This window comes from Gambusia affinis, linkage group LG12 (genome assembly GCF_019740435.1).
Source record: "Gambusia affinis linkage group LG12, SWU_Gaff_1.0, whole genome shotgun sequence".
In the NCBI taxonomy this organism is placed as follows: domain Eukaryota; kingdom Metazoa; phylum Chordata; class Actinopteri; order Cyprinodontiformes; family Poeciliidae; genus Gambusia; species Gambusia affinis.
In genome coordinates, this window is record NC_057879.1 from 26,217,205 (window position 1) to 26,237,182 (window position 19,978).

At 37.6% G+C, this 19,978-nt stretch overlaps 1 protein-coding gene across 5 annotated transcripts in view; it reads right to left on the reverse strand.

Annotated features, from left to right (window-relative positions):
• The window catches only part of LOC122841652 (disco-interacting protein 2 homolog C), a 154,213-nt gene that overhangs the window by 100,213 nt on the left and 34,022 nt on the right, over positions 1-19,978 (reverse strand). The window contains exon 1 of one of the 5 annotated variants that reach the window (XM_044135133.1): positions 6,488-6,636. The exons of the other annotated variants lie outside the window; for them this stretch is intronic. The gene's annotated coding sequence lies outside the window, so the exon portion shown is untranslated. Of the gene's footprint in view, positions 1-6,487; positions 6,637-19,978 lie in introns of those variants that run through there. 5 annotated transcript variants of the gene reach the window in all.

The window sequence follows — 19,978 nt, forward strand, 5'->3', positions numbered from 1 at the left end:
TAGCAGTGATGGAAAGTAGCTACCGGTAGTAAGGTAGCTTTACTGTATTTAGGTGCAACCTGTCTGTTTCAGGAAACCTTGAGTTTGTTTTGAGTAAAGTATTCTACCCAGTTGCATTTGAAATCAGAAATGAGTAAAAATAATAAAGAAAAACATCAACAACTCTGCTGGAGTTGCTAGGTAACAGGCGGAACTCTGCTGGAGTTGCTAGGTAACAGGCGGAACTCTGCTGGGGTTGCTAGGTAACAGGCGGAACTCTGCTGGGGTTGCTAGGTAACAGTGCAGCGTCAGTAGAATTTGACTTAATTTATTAAGACCCAAATTGAAGTAAAAAAACATTTTAAAAAGTGTGAAAATTGATCCATATAAGGCGGCGGCCATTATTAACTTCATGGACAGATAGCTGCTGTGTGGCATTTTCGCTCTTCTTCTGTGCACGAGGGTCGTTCTGTTCACACAGATTATGAAATAATCACCAGACAAAAAAATAAATAAATAAAATTATGTTTTTAGGGGCTGGGGAGGTAATAGCATTTTTAGTTAGCATTTATGTTTTAATAAACACCTGAGTCTTAAAGAACCAAAAACTCATCTGGTTTTTTTAAACATTTAATAAATGTTAAATAGGTTAAAAATAAGAAAACAACCAGCTGAGACATAAGAAGCCGAGACAGAAAGGTTCCAGTCGACTTCAAACCATCAACTCAGTAAAAACAGATTCATGTTGTGAAAACTTCATCTGCAGCGTAAAAGTCTAGATCCACCCAAACCATCATCCAGTTTGTGAACTGGTGCAGAACCAGCCGCCGTGGGAAAGTAAAGGAAGCTCTACCTGATTTTTACGAGTTATTAGACAACTTGGATCGGTTTTTGTCAGCTTGTAAAACATGTTTGAGCATATCCTCTCCACAGAAGGGAAAAACTGTACTTAAGAGTAAAATACTTCAACATATTTTTATGAAGTTAAGTGGAGACTTTTTGTATTTTAAGGACAAAAAATGACAATAATTCATATAAATAACAAAATTTATATTATTTATAAACAATTTTGGCTGAAAATCATATTTTGTTGTAGCTTTAAACTACAACAAAATGATAGAATCATTTAAAATGATTCTATCTGTCGTTAAAATGATAGAATCATTTTAACGACAGGATGATTCTACCTGACTCCTGCTTTATGGCAAATGTTTCCAAATCAGTTTCTTTCAATAAAATCTTTTTCAATAAAACTGCAGGTCTGTGTCTGTCTGGTGAATTTCTGCTCAAAACATGTTTTTCTTTCGGCGGGTAGAAATTTTACTCAAATAACAGTAGAAATACTTCATATTAAAATTACTCAAGTAAAAGCAAAAAGTACAGAGTAGCAAGAATACTCCTAAAACTACATTATTTAAATAGTAAATATAGTTGAATAAATGTAATTGGTTACTATCCAGCTCAGATAAGTCACTTTGACTTTCAATATTTTATCAAGTCAGTGGGAAACATTTTTATAGGGAAGCATGTCTGTGCAGGAAGTTTAATCGAAGCGTAATCTGTGGAGCTACTCTCCTAGAGTTTGTTCATTATTGCTCCAAACCTAATTTCCTCTGCAGTTTAACAATAATATGGATTGAATTGTTCTGAACGCGACAGAAGAAAGGCGCAGCGAAGAGGATTCATGCGATTGTCTCTTTGAGTACATCTGAAACTGGACCTGGACGGATTTGACCTCCTCTGACACCCAGCGAATCAGCGATCAGCGCCGGTCCATCGCTTCGTGGCAGTAGTCAGAGGAGAGGAAATGTGGGCGAAAGGTAAACCAGGAGGGGCGAAAGCTGAACAACGCCGTCTACATCGAGCTGCTGTAATCTCCGTATTACGTTACATCTATCCATTACAGTCCAACAAACCCCGTCTGTTCTGCAACATGGGAACAGATGTTATTGTCTGCAAAGCTTGTACTTCATTCTGCAGCAGCTTAAGATTTAAAACCAATGGCAGAAAGTAGGAAAAGCTGCAAATAGAACAACAACAGATGTTTATAGAACAAAAGTAGTTTCAAGAAACCTTTAGATCAACCATGTTTTTAAAGTATGGTGGAAAAAATGCATGTAAAAAATCCTGAATAAATCGGACTGCATTCACACCTGTTCTGGTTACGTTGCTTCAATCAGACTAGATCCATTTGTCTGTAAAGTCCGGTTCGTTTGGGGAGGTGTGAATACGCAATCTAACTAAAAAAGCAAACTCTGGTCTGCCTGCAAACCTCGGTGAACTCTGGTGTGGTTCGAATGTTCATGTGAACGCCAAGCGGACTGGAGAAGGCTCCAAAAGCAGGAAGTGGACTACAAAGCAAGGCATTCTGCGTAAATGCTACCAAAACAAACGCGTTAGTCTATCGCTAGCGGGAGAAATAGTTCGTATTGTTTAGCCAAAGACAAAAGAGAAATTGCTAAAACTTGTTCTTCTTTCTTGTTTAGATTTGGTAAAGAAGCAAGTTGCAGTCAGTGTCTTCTTGAGAGGTTCTTGTGTCATTTTCTGTGGTGGTTCTTGGTGCAGCGCCCCCACAGGCGAGGAGGGGAACAGTTTTTTCAATTATTTTGGTTGGTTTGACAGAGCAGAGTGAAAAAGAACCATAGCAGCTGAAACAGTAACAAATGCTGCAACTTTTGTTAGAGAGACGGACATGTTGTGATTATGTTGTGATTATGTTAGATGAACAAAATCCTGCCTCAGATCAGTAGGCTGTTTCATTAGACTGATTTTTATTGTATTTGGATCAAATTGGATTGTGTATAATTGAATTTGTTTTTCCTGTAAAATATCTTTAGGTGACATTTGGAGAGAACTGAAATGAACTGGACTTCAATTGCATCAATTCATTCCAATTTGAGTCAAATCTTGTGGCCCTCAGCTCAACATATTGGCTGAAAATCATGTTTTGTTGTTGCTTTAAACTTTATTTAGTGACAGAATAATTCTATAATAATTTTTTTTAATCAACTACTGACAGCTCAGGTAAAGACATGTTGCTCCTTGTTGAGGGAGCAACATGTTCTCTCTCAGAGCTGATTGCACCTCGTCACACCAGACATGATTAGCACTAGAGCTCTGAGGCCAATCGAGATAACAACGATTCCTTGAAAAAGCAGAAGCAGCTTCACAGGCGTCACAGTGTCTGTTCAGCCCTCACAACTGGTGCAAGCTTTCTCTCTTCTGCACAGAAAAATGAAGAATACTATGAAATAATTACAACTTCTTTAAGGGGAGACGCAAGAATAATTTCAGTTTTACCAAGTGTCTAATATTGCTAATGCTAACCATAGCAACAACATGAACTGTTTTGCTACGCTGATGACGCAGCGTTCTGCTTACTACAGCAAAACACTGGCAGACATTCCTGTTATCTAAAGTAGTGAAAAGAAGTGAAAGAAACTAAATTTTTGTTTAATAGTCCTGGGATTGTGGACTTTATTTTGAAGGTATCAGTTTTATTTTTGCGAAATTTCAGGGTTTGCTGGAGCAAACAGCAAAATAATTAGCCAAATTGACATGCATTTTAAACGAATATATCTTTCTGTATTTTTTTAATTCCACATTCAAACCATTTTACTATATACACTACTATTGCAATTTGACATGTTTGGTATTTTTCAATTATTTTTTATTCTCTAATGAGATTTTTTTAATACCAAAGGCTTCTGCTGACACAACAGCTTATAGATTTTGACTTTTTCTTCTCTAAAAGATCTTAAAATCTTCCTTACAGTCAATGTTAATGATTCCACAATGCTTCTATGTACATTTGAATCTAAATATCCTTTTGCATTTTTATGTTTCTATATTGAAATCATTTTATTAAATACACTACCATTGCAGTGGGACATCTGTTTGGGATTTTTTTCCAATTATTTTCAATTCCCTGCTCCTGAAATCACATTAAAATCGATTACTTCACTCAAAAACATTTTCTGCAAAAGTTTTATAGTAGCTGCAACAAGCAGATTAATGGACAGTTTAATCCAAATGCCCGAAGATTTAAAGGTTATTTCAGGCAGGGTTTTTTCTTCTTTCATTGCTACATTAAAATAGATTCAAATCAAAGCCCAGAATGTCAACAGCAGCAAAAACAAAATAGAAATATGTTCATAAAGATGTCAGTTTAAAGCCCAAACTAAGTAAAAGTTATGAAATTTTTAGTAAACATCCTCAGTTTCGTTGTAATTTTCACCAATTGAGGTTTCATTTAATTAGTTTAAGCAAAGGAGAAGTTTTTTCAGGACGTTTCCAGTCCTACCTTCTTCATCATGCTGTATTTCTATAGATCTGCAGGACGAAGACGACCCCAGCTGCCCCCGGTCTGCTGGCGCTGCAGCATCAGAGCCGCCTCCTCCCCGCCGACCAGCCGCTCTTTTCATCTCCCCGAATCTTTCATGCTGCGTAAAACAACAACAACAACGCGCTCTGGAACAAAACGCGCTGACAGATCCTTCCCCTCGTCCTGCTGGGGGACGCTGGTTCATCTCTCTGCCGCGCACTTCCCTGTCCGTCTACCTTTCTGCTGCCGTCTCTTTCATCCTCTATTTGATCTCCTGAGTATTCCCGTTTCGCCATCTCTCCTCAGTACCTCATAAAAAACAAGCAGGAACCTCCATGTCATGATGATGACATTCTCTTATCGCTTATCTTTAATAATTTACCTGTTTTAAAGTCAAAACAGCTAAAATATCACTAATAAGAAGCTTTTGTTTTGTCTTTACAGGGGTAAATCCAAGGGGTGGGTTTGGGGTGCCTGCAGCCCTTTCAAAACTGGATGCTAAATTTCCCATCAAGAGTAACAATTTAAGTTTATTTCAAATCAACTTTAATGAGCTTTACATCATGTGGTAATATTATTCCCTCATTGAAAACATACAACAGTGTCGGCTTGATTCCTTCATCCATGTTTGAGAAATCACTTAATCGCCATGGCAACCATTCAGCTGTGCAAAACGCTTGGTTGGACCTAGCCCTGCCTTCAAGGTGAGGCTCCTCGTCAGAGCTACAGTTTCCAAACTTCTGACTCAAAGAGCAAAACGCCACCATTCAGCTCCTTCAGACTAGCCAGTAGCAATTAGCAAACACCTAGAGGAACTGTGCATCTTATGAGCTCATCATAGGAGCTCATAAGGAAATCTGGTGAAAATGTTGCCAACGAGTTAATAGAGCAGCCATGTTGTGATGACTACCTGAAGGTGGAGCTTCAGAAAGAGCAGGAGCTTCTTAAAGAGACAGAAACTCTGACTGGTTCTTTCCAGTCAGCATTGTGAGAAACCAGAGGAGCTTCATTTTTTCCAAGATTATCTGTCTCATACCACACTGTCACAAAATGGTGACAAATACGTAAGAAAATATATTTTTTATAGACGTCACAAACCGCAGCTTTAAAAAAGTGAAGTATTTCCAATAAAATCCCACAAATCCATTTCAATAGAAACAAACACATAATGGCGTTTTCTCCAACCAATAATCCAATGTGACACCAGATGTGGCGCGTTGAGCTGCGACTCCTGCAGAGGAAGTCCACTCTTTTGACATCAGGTGTCGGCTGAAATAACTCAGTCCGGACCGCACACGCTCACACGACCTTTAAGGGTTCTTATCGCTGCTGTCGGTTAGCAAACGTATGAAAGAGAGAGGGGAGAGTGGCTAGGTGTGTGTGTGTGTGTGTGTGTGTGTGTTTTCCCCTCCATTCGGCCACATGGTGTCTAAATAACACACATTATAACTGCAACCATGTCCTCTAATTACATACTTCACCACTGCAACACCTGCAGCGCGCTGATAAAACAGGCTAACTTAGGAGCTAAAAACTCACCGTGTGACTCGTTATTTTTACGAGAGTACAGCAAATACCAGACCTGGCACAACAACAAATTTGGCTGGAGGATAAACTGTTCCAAACGTTAATGCAATAAAACCATAATGTTGTTGTTTTGAGACAATTTTCAAGTCACATAATGCAAGAACACGTTCTCAAAAATCAAAAAGCTTTAAATCCTGATGAACATTTACCACTGGAACTGGAAGAAATTTGAAATATTCAAAATAAATAAACAAAAAAACCCAAAAAGAACAAATACAATGAATTCTGAAGTTTTCTTGTCCTTCAAAAACTAGTTGATAAAACTGAAGCTTTTTGTCATCAGAAAGAGGAAAACAATAAATTATTGATTTTTCATACGATTGATTTGATGTTTTTGGAGACAGGCCTACTAAATACATACATTTTATAAATCTTTCAACCATGCAGAAACAAATTCGTCAACAGATGATTTAAAAAAAAAAAAAAAAAAAAAAAAAAACTTTAACCTACTGCAAATTTTCAATCAAATACTCAAGTTTTTGCTACAACAAGCAACCAAAGGCTGATTTAAATTATTTTCATAAGTCTGAACATGTTTTGGATGACTTAAAGTTAATACCCCGCAGACATAAAGGTGTTAAAAGTCAATAAATTTACCTCGTTAAGGGCGTCTCTGTCAGCTCGCCGCCTCTCCCTGACTGACCTCCAGACAGTCTGATGTCTCTCGCCTGAAGCCGTCAGACGCAGACCGACTGTGTCGCAATGAAAATGCTCCCGAGAAACAACTGCTTAGCCTCCATAATTCAGGGGAATGACTTAGAGCTGCTACATTATTTAACCGCGGCACAGTTTGCAGTGGCCGGTCTCTCCCCACACCCCGCTGATCTAAATCTGTCACTTCGCTTCGCGCTGCACTCAGGGTGACAGGGCCCTGCTGGCCACGTGCACAACAGCTGGCACGTGCACGCACGCACCTCATGCAAGGAATGTGAGCTGGCAGTAATATTTCCTTCACTGTATAAAGTGAGCAAGACCAAAGCAATCCATTACACACCAACCCAAAACGCCAGGAGCGTCCACATGTTAACCTGCGCCAACATGGCCGACGCCCAGGTCAGCCATGAAACTTTGACCTCTGACAAATGAGTGGAGGCCAACGAGATAAATATTAAATCACCAGAACAATTTATGGTTCAACCAAACGGATCCAAAAATAGAACATCTTACCAAGTAGCTTTGATCCAGTTTCTAACACACATATCTTAGGATACTTGGAATAAGACAAAATTAAAGTGTTTTCCAATTAAAGATCAAATGGAAGCCAAAATGGACATAAAACCCAATTTTTATGTTGTTTTACTTAAGCAGATATTTATAACTCAGGTGAAATGAACAAAATATTTGTTTTAAAGGGAAAATACAAAAGTATTTTGTTATTTCCAGAAACAGACAAACTCCAAAAGCTAAATCCCAATGCAGTCACAATTTCCCCAGGAGGAAAAAGACTGAATCTTTCTTGCAGAAACAAACATTTTTAACTGAAAAGCATTTAAGAGTGTGTAGTAGAGAAAGTTTCTAACATTTTCAGTAAGATATTTTTTTAAATCAGCAGCTTTTAAATGCTTTTATTTAATAAATTAACTGTATTATCTTCTATGCATCCTGAAAAATGTACAATTTTACTTTTTTCAATAAAAGGACGTTTTCTAATTTATTACTGAATCCTTATCAGAGATGAAACTGTTTCTTGGTGTTTACTTTGTTACAATCCTTTCATATTAGAAATGTCTCCTCTCCACTTTTGTTTATGTTTTCTAAAATATTTTTCTCTCCTGTTGCACCTTTTATTGCACAATGCTCACCTTTTTCCCCATTCCTCTTCCTGTGCTCTTTGTGTGTTTACTGCGTGTTTCAGGGCAGCTGACTGTGATAAATCTCTCTCATGCAAACCGACAGAGATTTAACTGCTCAGATTTAAAGTGAAGTTGTTCTTTTCTACCAACCAGTTTAGCAAAATTGCTCAGCAAAGAAATTCAAATCAATTAAATCATTGATTGTTATCGTGAATACAGTCAAAAACCAAACCAGAATGTAGAAACTATTTGTTTTACAAATTTACAAAAAGCATCTTGATCAAAACATTGTTTATCTCTGATAAGACTCATAAAACCAATAAGCCTCATCCGTCAAACTCCTTGACAGTTAGAGGTATTGTGGATTTGGGAGCAAAATCATAAATATTTAAAATAACTGTAAGATGAATCTGAAGGGAGGAAACACATGGTTTCCTGTGGATCAGGTGACAGGCGGCCGGTGTTGTTTCCAGGAAGCCATGAATAATGTACAGTTTCAGCCTCAAGCATATGTCTCCAGTATGAATATCTGTACAGGATTTCTGCAAAACGAGGAGCCTGGGGGGGAATATTTCCTCATATGTATACCAACACAGGGTGCTCCAGCTGCTACATCTCAAATACAATGTATGCAGGAATTAATCCTCATACATCTGGATAAACAAGGATTTAAATGTTAGTCATTTGACAGAAGTCGCAATAATTTGTATCCAGACACTTTCTATTAAATATATGTTTATTTTATGCACTTAAAATGATCACAAAAGATTCAATAACTTGAAATATTTTATGCAAATATTTATTTTCTGCACAGCGAAGAATGATAAATGAGAAATTTTGTGAACCAAACAGTCGTTTTGTGAAACTCCATAGATAACTTGAGATCAAGGAAAACTTTCCGTGATGTCAGAGGAATAAAAGCTCATATGAAGCAAATCTTTGAGTTTTGCTCATTTTTATGATTTGCATTGATAAACTATCACATACTGATCAAACTGACAATGAGTTAAATATTTTATAAAAGTATTTATTTTCAGAACAACTGAATATGAGAAGGTTTGTGGACCAAACAGTCATCCATACTTAAAAAGCAAAGGATCAATATTTTACACACATTCTCAATAAATTACTTCTTATTTTCCTGAATTTCAATAGAATTATGTTTTTTCAATCTAAGAACAGCTTTTCTGGTTTATCCTTATTTTTGGCTGACTGGTCGATAAAAACGTGAATCTGTGGGAGAGGCTGACCGACTGCCCACCAGGTCACGTCTGCATGTTGCAGTCAACAATATTCACCGCTCTGTTGCCAACTTGGCAACTTTGTTGCTATATTTACCAACATTTTAGACCAAAGATCGGAAGGTCAGGCTTTACAGAGATTGTTGATCGGTCCCTCCTTAAAGAGGAAGTGTTTTGTATTTTTCCAGGGACAAAGTAACATTTTATAGCACAATCAAGTAACAATGTTACCTTCAGTAGTTGAAAAAAATGCTAAACATATCAAATATGACTATAATTTAATGCTTTGAAATTGAGCTTCTGTCTCTTTAAAAACAAAGTTTTTTCTCAAGCGCCGCCTTCAGGAAGTCATCACAACATCTCTCACTAAATGTTTTTATGAGTTCCACCAGCTGCTAACTGCTGCAGGCTAGTCTGAAGGAGCTGCCCTCGGAGGCGGGGTTTTGTCTGCCAAGGCGTTTTGCACAGCTGAATGGTTGCCATGGAGAATAAAGGGTTTCTTAAACCTGCATGAAAGACTCAAAGCAGCACTCCAGGTATGTTCAGGGAATAACATCATAACATGATGTAGAACTCGCAAACTCTGTCTTACATGATTCTGTTTTTTTTAAACCGCAGGGATTTAAAATATTACCATTTTTGCCAGATTATGTGTAAAAATAAACACTGAAAAGTCACATTATTCATTTTCTAGATGGGATATTGACTGTTCTAGAGTAAGAGTTCAAGGTTTTTCCATGCCGTCTGGTTCTCTTCCTATTTTATTCCATGATTAGCTGACTCCGGCACAGAGATAACAACAACACCATCAATGCAGCTCAAAGGAAAGCTGAAAACATGAAGACCGGTGGTAATTAAGTCTAGTGTCTCGAGGCTGCGCTCACCTGCTGCTTCACTAAGCACTGCTGACTCCCTCCCTCAGGCTGACCAATACTTCATTACGGCTTAAGAGAAAAAGAATCAATAACACCGAGCAGAGCAAGTCGGGTCTCCATCCAACTTCTCTGTCAGCCATCAATCAGAGGCGGAGAGCGGGTCGGAGGGAAGATCCAGAGGGAAACAGCTGAACAGCGCAGCAGAGAAAGCAGGTGCTGCAGAGTGCTGATAGGAGCGACGCACGGCTTTTTCTGATGACATTAACAAAAGCGCAGTTGCACTGCAGGGTGAGAAAAGGTGATGCAGAGCTAAAAGAGCCTCCATCTTCCCACTTGAATCTCTAACGGAGATCCAAACAGGTAAAAATCACCAACTGTTTTAAATCCTAGGATGTTCAAACAACCGAAGATTTGTTTGAACAAATCTTGTGAAAATCTTGTGTCTTTTGTGCAAAAACACAAAATCTCAAAAAAGTATTTTTGGTGCAGTTTCTACTGCTAATGTCTTAGTACGCTTAGACAAAACTTACAATTAAATAAAAATGTTGTATTTTTAAAGTCTCTATGATTGGTGTTTACGTATCATAATGTCCTCCAATAACATCATTTCTTTGTCAACCTTTCAATCTTCTTGTCAGATTTTAAGATTTTTAACAGAAAAACCTCCTAAACTGTAAAAACACAAAATCTTACCAAGTAGTAGGACAAAATTAACTTACAAGTAACTGTTCAGAAAGAAGCAAGAGCTTGTTTCAAGTAAATAATTCCTTAAAATGGTTTTGAAAATGGAACAAGTACTTTTTCATCAATATTAAGGAATTACTGAGTTCATACAAGCTGCTATAATCTTCCTGAAATGTTACTTTTAAGTTAGTTTTGTTTTATTTGAAGTGTAATAAGATATTTGCACTAGAAACTGGATAAAAATACCTGGGTAGATGTTGGGTTTTTGCAGTTTGGGATGTTTTGTGGAAATGTTTCACTAAATTACATTCATCTAATATCAAAATCTGAGATTTCATTTTACTTCTGCTTCAAGGTTACATTGAAGCACTGCAATAAATTTTTACCATTATTCAACCATGGAAAAAATATTTAACAGAAATTTATAGAAACCCAAATTCGAGATGGCCGACATAATCATATTCTGTCTGGTAGTGTAATCTGGAATAAAATGGCCTATCAACTTTTTTTATTAGTTAAAAATATAAACATTGCATCATTCTGGGAACATTTCAAAATAAAAAAATAAAAAACACTCCAGCCTCCAATGGGCATCAAGTGGAAAAAATGAAGACGAAAAAGCAAATTCACACCACTAACGCTAATATTTGTTTCCCATCTTGCACATGAGACCAGACAAAAGTCAATCTCCTGCAGATTAGCCCAAAACGTGGCGGAAATTGCTCGGCATCTTTGAGTCAACAGGCATGAAAGCAACCAAAAGGCCAAACACCTGGTTCTCCTATTGCTTTGTTTAGGCAGAAGAGTGAGCAAAGAGCTGGGAAATTTGAATTCCCTCATGAGGAAAACTGGGTCACCAGAGACTGCTTCAGGATCAGCAAGAGAAATGAAGTGCAACGAAAGGAAAGAAAGAGGGAAATGATAAAAAAAATAAACATTTTCTAGCTTTTTAAAGCAAATGTTTCTGGTAGATTGTTAAAGCAACACAATGATTTCTCTATGTCTGAAATATGGGTTGCTAAAGACATAAAACAAAAAAGTTATTTCTCCTCCAGAAAAGTAATTAACGAACAGCATATAAAAACCTAATTTAAGTGGAAGGCTTTATAGCCAAATATTAAATGATTAGCCTCACACCAGAAAAATGTAACATTAAAAATGCATTAGATCAGCAGAGCTGTAAAACTCACCATAAAATCCTTTTTTATCTTAAGCAAAGAGTTTTAATAAGATGTATGACACTGCACACTCTGAGTTTATTCGTACAGCACATTGAGCAACAAGGCCATTCGGAAATGGAAAACATAAAATTAAACAAAAATAACAGATAATGGAAAGTTGTAATCCAGACCAGAAGTAATAAATGTTCCAGTTATTAATCAAAGGCAGCTCCATCATGTTGGGCTTTCAGTCTGTGAAGGAACTCAGTGTTCCACCTGTTTTGCAGTTTTCTGGAAGTTTGTTGTAGATTTGTGGTAAATAGAAGCTGAAGCTGAAGCTGGTCTTCTCCAGAAGACCTGAGAGGTCTGGAAGGTCGGATCTTTGATTTATTTTGGTTCAGAGGTTTAAGAACTAAAAGTTTTTTAAAGTCTTTTCTCTGAGTAGAACAAGTCTAGAACTGGGTGATGTGATCTAGCTTCCTGGTTTTAGTGATAAAAGGCCGACTTTTTCACCATCTTTATGTGACTCTGAATGTTCCGGTCCGAGTCTATCACTGCAACCACATTTTGGGCCTGATTGAAATCAATCAATCAATCAACCGCTTATTTGTAAAACACATTCCAGCAAGAAGGAAATTCTGAGTTGCCAATTAAGAAACCAGTCAAGAGCCATCATCAAAATGATCAATACTCATCAAATATGTTGGTCAATGTTCCTGTGATTATGGTTCAAAAGGATCTCTAAAAGGACAGGAGGATGGAAGGCTGACTTTGTAACTGACTTTATGTGTTTTTGAATGTTCATGTCAGAATCCATAACCACCACCAGATTTCAGGGCTGATTTCTGGTTTCTACCTGCAATAACCGACTCTAGATTCTTCCTCTTTTGATCTAAACATAATAACTTCAGTTTTGTTTCTGTTCAGCTGGAGAAAATGATGGTACCTCCACATGTTGGTTTGGCCTTCACAGCAAAAACACAAAATCTAGTATTTTGGGTCTAGTTTCATGTGCAAATATCTTAGCACACAAGAAATAAGACAAAAATAACTTAAAGCTCCTACATCAGGCTCGGCAAGATAGAGGGGCTTGTTTTAAGTCAATAATTCCTAATATTAACAAAAAAGTACTAGTTCCACTGGCAGATTATTTCACTTGTAAGAAGGAAAAAAGTCTTGAAATAATCTGCCAAAGTAGCTACTTATTGACTTAAAATAAACCACTATGTCTGCCTGAAAATGTACCTATAAATCAGTTTTTATTTTGCTTCAAGTGTACTAAGATATCAGCGTTAGAAACGACACCAAAAATAATTGGTAAGATTTTATGTTTTTGCAGTGCTGGATGGTTTCAGAGTTTATATTATAACGTAGAGCTGAGTATCATCTGCATAATCTCGTTCATTTGTCATGACTTTATTTGCATAAATAAATAAGGAGATGTGATTTTACTGACAAGAAGCCAAAAGGAGTGGCTAAAAAAAAATCATATTTTCATTTTGGGGTTGATAAAGAGGTTAATCCATCCAAACTAAAAAGAAATAATCTAATTTTGTTCCAGCAGCGACGTGAAGAAAACGCCACCTGACACCTTCATTTTCTGAACTAACTCCCTGAAGAGACACCAACTCCTCTCAGGTGTGTCTGTCACACCTAAACCGTGTTAATCCAGATTAACGCCAGGTCAGGGATTTTCTCCACGGAGGTCTTTCACACCCTCTAAGATCCTGTTAACGTAATACCTTGGAGCTCACTGCTTTTTGCTGAAACAGTCCACAGACTGTTTAACGGTGACTCAGCAGCCTCGCTGATGAAACCTTTGATAGTCATTTTATCACAGAGCTTCATGATAAAACACCTGGATCTTATCTGAGAACAGATTTTACTGGAGCAGCTTCAGACCAAACAGGGACACGTCTGTATGAACAGACAGTTTTACACACATTCAGCAGCAGCTAAATGATTAATGATAATAATAATAATAAGCTGGATGATACCAAAATGATTCATTGATCAACACACATTACAGCTTTTAAACCTCATAACATCGTATAGCATGGAGTCCTAAACAATGTCAAAATGTAAACAGTAAAATTTTAGCTTGACATAAGAGAAAGAGAATGGGGGCTCAAACTTTTTAATGCTTTTCATTTATTTGTAAATATCAGATTTTAAACTCAATATTTAATTAGTAAAATAAATATTTAGTTGGCTAATTAAATATTTAGCTAGCAAATTAAATGTTTAGCTAGCTATATTTAGCTAGCAAGCTAACTATATTTTAGTTTGTAGACTAAATATTTAGTTAGCAGGTTAGAAAAGCTAAATATTTAGCTAAGAAATTTAAAATAGATTAGTTTGTAGAGCATTCAGTTTGCTTACTGAATGTTTAGTTTGGAGTTAAGTTTTAATTAGTTCTCTTATGGCATGTTGAATAAATTATTTCTCCAAATTATTTTACTGTAAGCCAGTCAACATTGTAAAGTACAATATTCAGTTTTTGGCTGAAGGAAAAAGTTAAATTAATCGAGATTCTCTTTTTCTTTTTGTGTCACCGTTTCATACACAGACCAATTTATTTTGATATCAGACAAATCCAGCCATAGGATGTACAGAAAGCAGTTCTCAAATTATGTTTTCAATAACTAAAGAGAAATCAACCTGGTCCTAAATGAAAACACACCAAAAGGTTCTGCTCAACCGCCAAGATTACGAGCGGGAACGTCGTACAAATCTCTCTCACCAGAGTTCATTTCAAACTCAAGTTTATTCTGTTCAAACAAATTTTAAAATCTGCTTATTTTCAGTTTTAGTAAAGAAAAATAAGCCACTATGAAAGAACCTGCTAATGCTTCTAGCTGCATTGCTATGTTGGTTCAGGGTCAGTTTGAGCCGTTACGTCAGCTTCTTGCTGTTACACAACTGGGGAAGAGACTCTTAAAGGCAGGATATAAAAACCATGTGAGTCCAGAAACGACTGTTCTGTAATGGAAAAAGAACCAGAACTCTTGGTGCATTAGTCCAAAGATAGCCCTGCAGCGCTGTGTCGCTATCCGGGTGGAAAGACAGGAACAAACACTTCAGATTGTTCTGATTATGTAATTAATTCACAAGAAGAAGAGAAATAGAAACCAGCAAGTTGGTGTGTCCAAACAAATCGATCCTGATTAATAAAGTTTAATTCACAGCTTCAGCTGGGAGTTAAAGGGTTAATTATGACGCAGTGAAATCCATCCAAACTCAACAAAGTGTAGAAAGGCAGAATATTTCTGGAGGTTTACAAACCAACAAGGACAAAGTCTGTCGGATTTATAACACCGGTGCAAAAGAGTCTCCAGATTTCATCTGTGTTTGTGATTAAAGGAGGAAAACTTCCCACGTCTTTGATTCCTGAAGCAGTTCAGAGAACAGAAACTCGGCTCTGACGAGTCGCTGAGTCACTGCGGTGTCTCCAGAACCCTGCGGCTCCAAACCGAGTCAGTCCAAGGAAAACATCAGCAGCTCCGTCCCATAAACCCGCAGCGTGGCAGACGACGAGCGGCTCTGACTCCGCAGATTATTCCAGGGCCAGGCGGTGAGAGCAGCTGGACGGTTGAGCCAGTCTGTCAGCTCTAAACACGTTGGACACGCTGACAATATGACGGCGGACGAGGATGAAATCCGTTTTATTATTTTCCAAATTACCAGTTTTTCCATTTCAACCATATTTACCAACCCAGAAAATGTAATTATGGAGAGACTGAAAACAATTCAACAGATCAATCCCCAAAGAGTTCTACATTTCTGCTTCTGACTGGCAAATTTCTCAGTAAAATTTAAGTTAAAACTGATTAAGATATTTTCTTTTCCCAAAAATGAAACATGTTTTATACCTTGAAACATTTTATCATAGGTCTATAAATCATGTTTTACACAAAATCATTCTTACATAATCATCCTTTACTCCATTCAGAATGAGCTGCTTCAGGGCCTCTGTGACTTTAATCCTCACAAGTGAAAATATCTGCAAAACAATTGCGCAATTATACAACCTAATATTTTTGAAAAGCAGAAGTAGAGCCTCCTGCACAATCAACAAGGAATGCAGGTTTGTGGATGGCAAGTCAACAACAACGCCTTTTGCTGATTTAAAACCAGCTGACCAAACATGCTGGAACTCAGCTGGGGTTGCTAGGTAACGGGCGGAACTCTGATGGGGTTGCTAGGTAACGGGCGGAACTCTGATGGGGTTGCTAGGTAACGGGCGGAACTCTGATGGGGTTGCTAGGTAACAAGCAGCGATGCGAGAATTTGACTCGCCAGTCAGCAAGTTTCAGTTTCCAGACACCAAAAAACAACTTGTTGCCAAAAACAGCCAACTTATTTCAACTGCACTTTGATAAATAAACTTAGAATTAGACAAAAATACTTGGTACTATTCTGTGTTTTTTTATTTAAATCTAAATATGACAATAAACAGGAAATAAAACATGCACGGTCAGTGTGAGGAATTGCTGTAAAGTCATCAACACAATAAGTAATGAGTCTGATGCTACAAAAACAGGATTAGCTGCTCTGGCAGACTTAAAACAAGACATTTTCCAATGTGATGAGTGAAAAACTACAGTGGAATTAGTGCTTTTGATCAATATTAATGAACTATTGACTTAAAAGAAGCTCCTGCATCTCGCTGAACATTTTGTTGCAAGTTAGTTTTGTCCTATTTCAAGAATACCTGGGTATTTGCCGAAGAAACAATTCAAATATACTTGGTGAAATGTAAAGTTTCTGCAGTGTAAAACCACAAAATATAACAATAATAAGAAAAAAAATAATTTAAGTTAAATTTGAGAGGAACGGCATCTCGCATTTCTTCATTTTCAACTCAGACTGTTTAAATGTTTTGTAAATTAGAAAACATTAACATCTAAAGAAAAATAAAAAATATCATTGAACGATCTCAATGTTTTAAAAAATATTGACTCTCCAACAGAAGCTGAAACGTATCCAGATTCAGCTGTGAAGCTTTCTGTAAAGGCCAGGGTTGAGGTCGAACTGACATCGTCACCCTGACGCTTCTATTAATAACAGCATTTAGCTTGTGTGTGTTTTAACACACAAGAGCTGCAGTAACCTCAACAAAAACACAATCTGTCTCTAAAAGGGAGCAAAACATCAAACCTCCAAATGTGACACTTTGAATTTTAGGAGAATTTTTCTCCCAGACTAAATGTGTCTCTCATGGGAAACTGCAACGTCACTACAGCGGCGATGTGATCCGAATCACCTCTGCACTCGTACTGCAAAGTCAGGCAGGGGAGAGAAACCCGGTTAGACCTGAGGGGACGGGATGGGAGGAAAGGATGGAGGGGAAAAGACGGAGAGAGAGGCAGGAAAGAGAGAAACCACGACAAACACGACAGACGATGTGGAAGTTACTGAATTCAACGTGTCTTGATTATAAAAAATAAATCAATCAATGATAAACTAAAAGAAATTCAATAATTTATATTTGCATGCTTTATTGTTTTTCTCTTTCTACCACAAACAGGATGATAAAACTCTTCAGTCTGGTGCTTTGGTCTCAACTAACCTGTTTTTGAAGGAAAATTTAGTTTCCACAAACTTCATAATTCATTTTATTTGTCGTTTCTGTTTTGTTTATTTATTTGAGGTATTTAAAATGTTTTTCAGTTCTTAAATGTTCAACTGAATTTAAAGTTTATTGATCTTTGAGTATGTGGCCTACCAGGTTAAGTGTTGCATTTTTATTTATTACAAATAGGTTTGTAATACACCATAAGTGTAAAAATAACTACTTGTAAATCTGTACACTTGAAATAAGACAAAACTCAGAGTTTTGCACTAATTAAACCAAAAACACTTGGTGAGATTTTGGGTTTTTGCAGTGTACAAGCAAGTTTTCTGGATGAAATCCTGAAAATGGGGAATAAACCATGAAGCCAGACTCAGATAAAACAAAAAGTTCTTAACTATCTTGTCTTATGAATCACTCTGTAGAGCTTGAAATCCAACAAATGTCCAAAACAATCAGGTGGGTATCAATCAGGGATTTCCATGGCGATAAATCAATGCCTCCTGTACGTTTCTCTCTTTAACTCCATCCATCCTCATCTCTCCGTTGGACTAAAAGCTTCACTCTGCAGAGGAAAATAATCATTACAGCTCAGTAACAGCAGCAGGTCTCCTCATGCCAATACGTCACATCTGATTATCCCACACAGCCTTAAAGATGGCAACCATCCAGCCTCTCCACCTCACAGAGGCACGGTGACATTTCCAGCAAACAGGCCTGAAGGAGGGAAGAAACGGAGAGCTGGAAGAGAGCTGGAGGAGGTTAATCACCAGCTCATTAGCTAATAATGAAGATAATTATGCAAGTGTGAAGAGGAGGCAAGAACAGCTGTACTGGTGTGGCAGGAACATTAATGTGTTGAAAGTTTGTAATTTATAGTCACAAACAGCAAAATATTTTCACTTTAATCAGGAAAGAAAATACAAAAACAGAACAGCAGGTTAGTCTGGGAATAGAGTGAGTGAGGTTGGAGTCAATCCCAGCAGGATGAGAGAATGTGCAAACCAACAGAGTCACAAGAGAACAGCCACCATCCACACACACACACACACACACACACACGCACACACACGCACACACACACACACACACGCACACACACACACACACACACACTTTCACGTCACAAGGCAGTGTAGACCAGCCAGTCAGGCTAACATCCATGTTTTTGAAAAACCTGTTCCCCTCCTCGCCTGTGGGGGGCGCTGAACCAAAAACCACTGAAGGAAACAACACAAAAACCTCTGAAGAAGACACAAAATGTAAACAAAAACGGAGAGGCTGTTGTCGGATTTTGAATAATTTCTCCGGCTAGCGCTAGGCTAACATATTTGTATTGGTTGTATTTACCCAGAATGACTTGCGCTTTAGTTCACTTCCTGCTTTTGGACGGGTTTCCAGTTTGGTTGGCATCCACATAGACATTCGAACTGCAACAGAGTTCACTTCAACAGTTCGGTTACACGTCGACACGTCCATGAACGAACTGGACCTTCTAGGAAAACAGACTGGAGTTTTTATTACTAAACCATCCTTGGCCTCCAGTCACCAGTCGGCACAGACAAGTTTTTCTTTTGATTCATAAACTCGCTGGGCCTAAACGTTGAACTAAGCTTTGAGATTTTGGGGGAGCTTTGGAGGATATCTGTGTTTCAGAAGAATATTTTATTCAGCCAAGCTGAGGCTCACCTAACCAGGTAACAACAGGCATGAGAGCTGCAGCAGACAAAACTACAGAAACTCCTGCATAGTTTATCCTACTGGCCATAATCACAAAACTGTGAAATTTTGTGTTTTACTGGGTATTTAACTTTGCTTGTTAAATTGTTTCTGCGTTTTCTGCATCATGGAAATCATAGGCTGCAGTCCTGCAGGAAACCCACCAACTCCGCCTGTAAGCTACTGCAGTGAGGCTGCAGCACCGTCTGCTTGCTGTTTGAATTCACACTTTGTACTGCAGCTGAATGTTTCCACTTTAAAAAAAAATCAAGTGTCACTTGCTTGAAAACATAAAACTCTTTAAACGTATCTAGAAAGACGCCTGAGTTTAATTCAGCTGAAGCATCTTTTAGCTCTCTGCAGCTGATTGGTCTAATTGCCCCGTTAAGCAGGTCAACGATGTTATTGACCTCTTGATAGAAAACAGAAACTCTTCACCTTTTTCAAGTGATTCTGCCAATCTGACCAAAGACGCTGTTTTGGGTCTGTGTTGCGGCAAAATGCAGTGATGCCCTTTAGTTTTATTATCAATGTTTGATCAATTTATTGATATGAAGACGTGGTTCTCAATTATTTCCGCCATGCTCCCCCTAGATTTTCTTTTAAGTTACCTAAGTTTTTGTTTTGAATTGAGCATATTGGTGCAGTATTCTCGAAAAATAAGCCCTCACAGAGGGATCATACAAATCCTGGTACATGTGAACTTACTGTGCTGCTGCACCGTCTAAATCATCAGTTTTGAGTGAAATGTAGAAACATACACGTTCTGGAAAGTACATTGGAAATTTTATGAAAATAATATGTAACTTCCTGGAAAGTAACAAAAGCTTTATGAGCCTGAGGCTTCTGGAAACTAACATTTAAACTCTTTGATTGAGTTGTAATAGTCATTGAGTAACTGGTGCAGCAGCAGTTTCAGGTTTCGCTCTGAGCCTTATCCTTAAAAATAAAAAACAGGAAAGGTCATGTCAACTATATGACAGTATTTTAGATATTTCAAACAAAAAATTAATCGATACTTATTGATATCAACTTATATAA